Source organism: Hypomesus nipponensis, chromosome 6, assembly GCF_054491055.1.
Source record: "Hypomesus nipponensis isolate SF chromosome 6, ASM5449105v1, whole genome shotgun sequence".
Taxonomy (NCBI): Eukaryota; Metazoa; Chordata; class Actinopteri; order Osmeriformes; family Osmeridae; genus Hypomesus; species Hypomesus nipponensis.
The window spans coordinates 2,569,823-2,577,395 of NC_140366.1; positions in this window are offsets into that span (position 1 = coordinate 2,569,823).

Here is a 7,573-nt window from a genome sequence, read left to right on the forward strand (position 1 = left end):
AAACTTCTTTAGACACAAGCATACCAATCAATAAAAGCAGCTCAGGGTAGAATCTCTTGAATCATCTGTTACCAAGCTCCATGTTTGTAGTCATCCAACTCTAAGGATACTCCCCACTGCTAAACATGGCTGATGTGAGAACGGGAAGAAAGCCTGATAGTCTGATCACATGAGGCCCAGAGAAAAAACCCAAGTTTGCTGACATCTGCTTTTTTTCATTGGCCCTTGCCCAAGGTGACGTTTCAACATTAGGGTCCTCCATGGATTAAGATCTAAGGTCAGTATTTCTGTTAACTCACTCCATATTAATGCACAGCTCAATGTTGTTGAAGAAGTCTGATAAGATACATAGGAATGTTACAAATTGAAAAACGAAGGTCACACTTGGGAAGTTAGTGTTATATGAATGCAAGGCTTGATAGATAAAAGCACAAATGTTATCTGATTTATATTGATTTACAAGGTCATGGGGGAAAAAATGAAGACATCTGAAAGAAAGAACACTAACGTTTTAACAGTTTTAAAATCTAATCCTCGACAGTGACTCAAACAATATACAAACTGACACACTTATGAGACAGATTACTTTTCATGCAAAGCTGTGGGTTTGTATTATTAATATAACTTTTCTAATATATATAAGTCCAGTGAGTGGAGAATAACATAATACAGTCACAGAAGATGTGTTCCCTGAGGCCAAACTCAGCCATATTGAGGCAGCAGATGGCTAGACATGCTATTACATACAATTCTACAATAAAGTGGCATACAATTAAATAAAGTAGACAACATGCTATATACAACAAATACAAGTATAACATGTATACAAAAAGTACACAAATGTTGTACATTTTGAAAGCAATGATCATGGAAAGCCAATGACCTTGGGGTAAAAATGATCTCACTGTTGGATCGAGCACTTTTGCTCAACCGAAGCGGTGTGTCATTCTTGCCTGCAGGCACAATGTTGTTTTCCTCCAGTGTCCATATAACTGTGTGTAAACAGGAGCAGGATGTGTTAGCAGCCTGGGTGCCAGCCCAACATCCACTGCCACAGGTGCTTCATTATTTCTTCTAACGCTTTCTTTTTCTGTGGGACACAGTTGCAACGTCATTGTGTGATTTAACATTAAGTCACTCAAGGCAGCATTTATCCCGTAGTCTTTAGCCTGTAACCTGAAAACATTGTCTCAGTAAATTTCTATACTTTATTTGAATGGAAAGGTTGAATGGGCCATTAATAGAATGGGAATGAATGGGATTAACTGATAAAGTAAGAGTTACACCAGAATGATTTACTTCACACCAAAGCTCATTCAACTAACTCAGCTTTGGTCTCTTAGCCTTTTAGCTGACTGTGTCATTATTGTGTCATTTTATGGTTTACTTGTAGAAAATATAAATAAAGCATTACAGAGATGAGTAACATTAGATGTCTGAGACGCATTAACTCATTGGCTGAGCCACTACTACTGAGCAATATTGTAAATGACTGTATACATGTCAAGACATTACAGACACTGTGGAGCTGAGATAGAACTATGTGAATTATTGTAAATGTCACACTACATGGACTCAACAATTAAATCAACAAGCAATTTCACTAACCACAGTAAGAAGAAAAAGAAGAATGTCAGATTCCTATGAAAATAAATACTTTTTGACAGTGCTGAATAGAAGTCCTGACAAGGCATGGTGTAGCACAGCTCTTTAAACAGCTTTTTAGTGTACTTGGTATTTTCTCACAAGTACTTGGTATTTTCTTCTTATCATATTGTTTGCCTAGCACTCACTTCTACTCATCCTCGTGATATGGAGAATGGAAGGGTCTGTGTGTGTGTGTGTGTGTGTATGTGTGTGTGTTTACGAGCACTTAAATGGATTTGAGCTTGCATTTTTCAGATAAAAAAAACACATTTCTTCTACATTTTCTTCTTAGGTTTCTAACTTACACAGAGAGCAGAGAAAGAAATGTGGGGAGCAAATTTCTAGTCTGGTATATCTGTACTTTTCAGCAATCAAAAAGTCACAATGTCAAATGTATCAGTAAGTACTTTGATGTAGTTGAGGTATTTTCCCCTTCTGCTATATCGTGGGATGGGAAGTTTCAAAAGTAGCATGGCAGTTCTGCCCTCCCCTGCCACCCAGTACGTCGCCAGCTCTATTCAACCTGGGCTTAATGGGTCTGTCAGAGCACACACTGGGGTCGTGGAATGCAGTCAGCAATACGCCAGTCCAGCAGTTTGAACAGCCTGACAAACAACACATCCTAGATTTTGTGTGCAGTGATATGGTATGAGTAGTTCAATACCGTGGACTAATCCTTTGTTTAGTTCCTGTAACACATATGTGGTGGTATTCCGAACATTTGTCTGTGGGAAAAACTGAAAACTTGAAGAAAATGTCTTCAATGAAAATGAAAAAGTATTTAGTGTTTTTAACTTGCTGTTCATTCTTGCTAACTTTGAAACTGGTTAGCAATCAATTTAACAAAGCAATTGTGTATTGTGATCAATCTACTAATCCCTTGCTCGCAAGGTAACAAGACATGTAGTCTTGTTTAAGTCTTGGAGTTGATGTTGTGATGAAGTGGCTGCTAAGTTGTCTTTCACACGGGCCAATGGAGAACACCATCTCCAAGATGTCTTTATCTCTATAGTGTGCTAATAACATCGATGGAAAGAGAGAGAGAGTAAGCTTGTGTCAGGTTTATTTCTTCTGTCTTTGAGCTGGCGGTTACTTTATCAGTGAGACATTCATTATGGCAGGCTGACCCCACTCAACTCCGTGATCAAAGTCTGAGAGATTGTTGAGTGAGGCATAAGCCATCCTGTACTCTCAGCCAGTGAAAACATTAACCCCTTCTGTCCTACTCCAGTTCCCATTTCCGGTCTGTCCTACAGTTGCAATATGAGGTAGGTCTTCAATTATTTGGTTTTCATTTGAGTTGACAAGGACATATCTGCTAGGAAACTGTCGAGAGGAACAGGAACAAAAATTACAATGTGCCTATACTGGTTGCAAATGGCAAATAAACATATAATGGAAATCAGCTTTGGAATTGACAGGATAAGTATGAAAGGGGCCCTCATAATTGAAAAAGGGTCCTGGGGGGGGACAATTTTTCAAATCATTAATTACAGAAATAATATAAATAATATAATCAGATATATTTCACATGCAAAATACATAAATAATACAGTGAGGTCCAGTAGCAAACTTAGGCTGCTGAAGGACAGTGGAACGGACAACAATTCTTTACCATAGGGCCCCACCAGTGTAACAATGGATTAGCATTTTATTTAGCTTTATTGTGTCATAATTGGCAACAACTAACTTTATCTTAAACTATCAGTTAACCTAACATAAAGGGGTACATATATTGAAAAAAAATAGGTTGACTGTGCAGCCTAACTTATCGACTATCTTGCAAAAACACAGAAAATATGTGTTACAATGTGTTTTGAATGTAAGCAGGATGCAAATACAATGCAAAATTGTATTTTAAAGTATAGTAAAGTATTTGGCGGCACCCATTTTGTTATCACTTTAGAAAACCATGGCCGAGAAGGTACATTTTATGGGAGACTGTAGGGCACAGCATTTCATTTTCTTCACTGGGATTTTTTTCTCTGCAAGGGCACTTGTTTTTTTCACTTGGAAGGGCATCTAATTTATGTGTATTTTTTTCATCAGAAAGGAACCGAGAGGACACTTCATCACGTTTTCTACACTGTAAGGGCACCCTCGAAGGCATTATATCAAATTTTCTAGCACACTGGGCCCCATAGAGGGCCCTTTATCTGCCACTGGGGCATCCAAGAGGGCACTACTGCTGCATTGTTTCCTAAGGTGAGAGCCTCAGGGGGCACGATAGCCCCCCCTGCCCCGAGTCCATCACTGGTGAAGCTCTCTGAGAGTTGTTTAGCAACCCAGACAGATTGGTGTCAGTGGAATGTCAATTTATAGTTTTTAGTGTGTTAAAGGCCAAATTGACCCTATGTTCCAGCAATCCTGTTTTAGCCAAATGTCTTTGAGCAGGCATGCCTTCCTCCTTAGTTTACTTTGAAAACCACTATCAATCAAACTCAAACCGGAGGAAAGAGCTGGACTTCGAAAAATAATTGGGGGTGCTGTTTCTCGTCTTTATTTTATGATGTTACTTACCTTTGCAGATTCAAAGCTAAACAAGGTGAACTCTGGGATGACATTAACAACTGTTTCATAGTTTAAGACACAAACAATATATACAGGCTTACTCACTGACATAAAGTTATCTAGCACTAATTAAAAAAAGATTGGCAGTTAGTAGTTTCAGCTCTCATTTATGACAAACTGTCAGAAATATAACTAATGCATGCCAACCAGTCCAGCACAGCAGAAATGCCATGGCAAGGTCAGTGGGGTTTGATAGGTAGACCTCTTGTATTGATGGCAAAGTAAGTGGTAAAAAATACAGCTCTTCTCCTGAACCAGACAATTTATGAAATTAACTTTTTCATGTCATTTTGACAACAGGACTCAAATGATCAAACCTAACAATTGCTAGCATAGCTAGTTGACTTCTACTTTTCACCAGAAAAAAATACATATTTCCTAAACCGTGCAACAGAACCTTTCACAAACCAATTGCAACGATATTGGGAACAAGACGCATATTTTGAGACCTTTAATGTCATAAAGTGTGGGAGGTGTTAGGGTGGGTATAACAATGAATAGTAGTAAAAATAAGATATAACAATAGTGTGCCTTGCTGATAGCAAGCATTCTAATGATTAGAAAATCATCCACCAACCTTTTTTTTAGGGGCTGCCATAGACCTCATTGGTAGAAGAAATTGGACGGTGTATTGCTCAGTACCCAAGGAAGTGCATGTAACTGGAAGTGCATGTGTTTGGATGAGCAGTTTGAGAGAAATAAATATAGCCTAAATACTGTATATAAACACCGCCATGGATCAATAAGTACAAGCTTGTTGAGATGGATTTTAAAAATACAACATAATTGGGATGGATTAAGATAAATAAGTACAACCTTGTTAAACTGGATTAAATAAATACAACCTTGTTGAGCTGGATTAAATAAATACAACCTTGTTGAGCTGTATTCAGATAAATAAATACAATCTTGTTGAGCTGGATTAAGAGAAATAAATACAACCTTGTTAAGCAGGATTCAGATAAATAAATACAACCTTGTTGAGCTGGATTCAGACAAATAAACAAACTATTTGAGCTGGATTAAGAGAAATAAGTACAACCTCATTGACCTGGTTAAAGGGAAATAAGCAAGACCTTGTTGAGCTGGATTACGGTAAGAGAAATAAATACAACCTTGTTAAACTGGATTTAGAGAAATAAGAAAAACCTCGTTGAGATGGATTAAGATAAATACAACCTTGTTGAGCTGGATCAAGCCATGAAGCCATTGAACTTGCAGCCACCAACGGGTACTGAACTACTAATAATTATAATAAAATGTAGAATCCCAATTAATCCTACACAGTTTCGCTGCTTGGCCACCAACTAAACTATGACAATGGTCCCAAATGACTGATGTTCTGACCCCTATGTGGCAGCATATTGGGATTCCACAAACAACACTGTAATAACTTTAACTATAGGTACCACACACATTCCAAACATCTTACATCACAAACGCATTATGGTCCAAGATTGAGAGGGTGAACCAATATAAAGGATCTTTCACCCTGCCTGCAGATACAGAACAAAGAAAAAGGATTGCTCAATTTCAGTTTAACTACAGTCTCAAGTTTCACTTCACACTTTTTACTCTGCAATCAAAAGCCTACCTGAAACAGATTAGTCAGCATTCTGCTGGCCAACCATGCAACCCTGTCACTACTCCCTCAACCAATCCGAGCCCATTCAGCGCCCCCTCCCCAGGCAGAGGGTCATTCCTGCCTTCTAAAAGAGGCGGTAGGAGGGTTGTTGCATAAATGGAGAACCAGGCCATCTGTGTGTCTTGGTTGTGTCTGAGATTCTGCCAGGCCAGACTGTAGGACAGAAGTTTAGGGAGGAGAGAGTAGGGCTTGGTTGTAGTGGAGCCTACAAACGGGGTTGGCTGAATGTTCTCTGAATGCATGCTTGAACAGATGGGCCAAAAGGTTAAAGGTCAAACTGGAGTTAAATGGATTGGTCCTACCTAGCATATCATTTGTAAACATGCCACCAGTGGAACCACATCAGCTAAACTCAAGGGTATTCAAATTGAGACTAGTGAACAGTTCTCTGAATGGTGGTCCTCACAGACATAAAACCATTGTCAGCAAAATTATTTTCAACCATTTAACCTGGATAGTCCACTTGTAACAATGCTCAATGGACACCTTTTCATAGGAATGTTCACTAGACTCCAATGTCAATAACCCCACTCCCCTCTCCGGCCCCAGAGCTCTGCTGATGTAGATGCATCGATAGCTATTCAGCACAGAAGACATATAAATTGTGTAGGACCAGGTAATTTAGGTCCAGCTCTAGGTTCCAATGCAAGGTATAATGACACCTAATCCACCCCCCCCTCCTCCCAACACCAACACACATCAGGGTGGGTAATGAGTTCAGACAGAGAGCGAGCAGCATGACGGTAAAGTGGAATGCTGGGTAAAGCCCTGTGGCTTTGTGGAATGTCTTCCCTGGGGCCTCTTATATAAGTCCATGAAGTTTGGGGGTGCTTTGCACTGCTTAGTGGGGTCAGAAGATAGTGCTTATTTTACTGTACTTTCACCTTGTCTGAACCATAATAGTAGATATTATCAAGGTGTAAGGCTGGGTGTCACCCTGCCCCCACCTCTCATGCTAAAATCTGTAGTTACTGGACAGAGTCTCTACTTGATCGGCCTCACACCTCATTGTGCAACTTACTGTCGCATTGCTAGTCACAAGTTCATAAGTAAGGGTCAAGATGTGATCTGATTGTTCTGATTGTTCTACAGATAATAGTTTGGTATAAGGAGAATTGTGAAGCATTGTTCTTTGGATTTTCGATCTCCTGAGGTCTTCTCCTCAGCTCTGGCTTCTCCTACTCCTTCTCTTGGCTCACCTCTTACTCTTTCTCTGATTTACAGTAATCAAGGTAGTTGGTTGGTAGGTTGTAACATGTTTGTCTTGAATTGATTTATTGAAAATGATTTAAATTCATTTGCAATGTTATTAAATATCCATTTCATTTTACCCTACTTTGACCATTCTTGCTCTGATTTAACCCCTAGTCAAATAACTGCAATTCCATTGGTATTGGCATAATTTGGTGAATGTTAATACACTGTTCAGTTAACCCCTCTTCCTTCAAACATAGGGGAATTGTTTTGGTTGTTTGGCCAACTATTACATCCCCTATAATGTAAAGGTAGTGTTTCCGCTATGCTGATTTTCTGCCGCCACCGTATCGGAAATAGGGCTGTACACATTTTTAGGCCGTCTATCTGCCGCAATTGTTAGAGTGCATGTCGGAGAATAGCACAGACACTCACTTCACAGCGTCCTTCAGAACTGCAAGTCGTATAACTTATGTTGTCAGTTCATTTAAAACTGTTATTCTATTAGTCTATAGT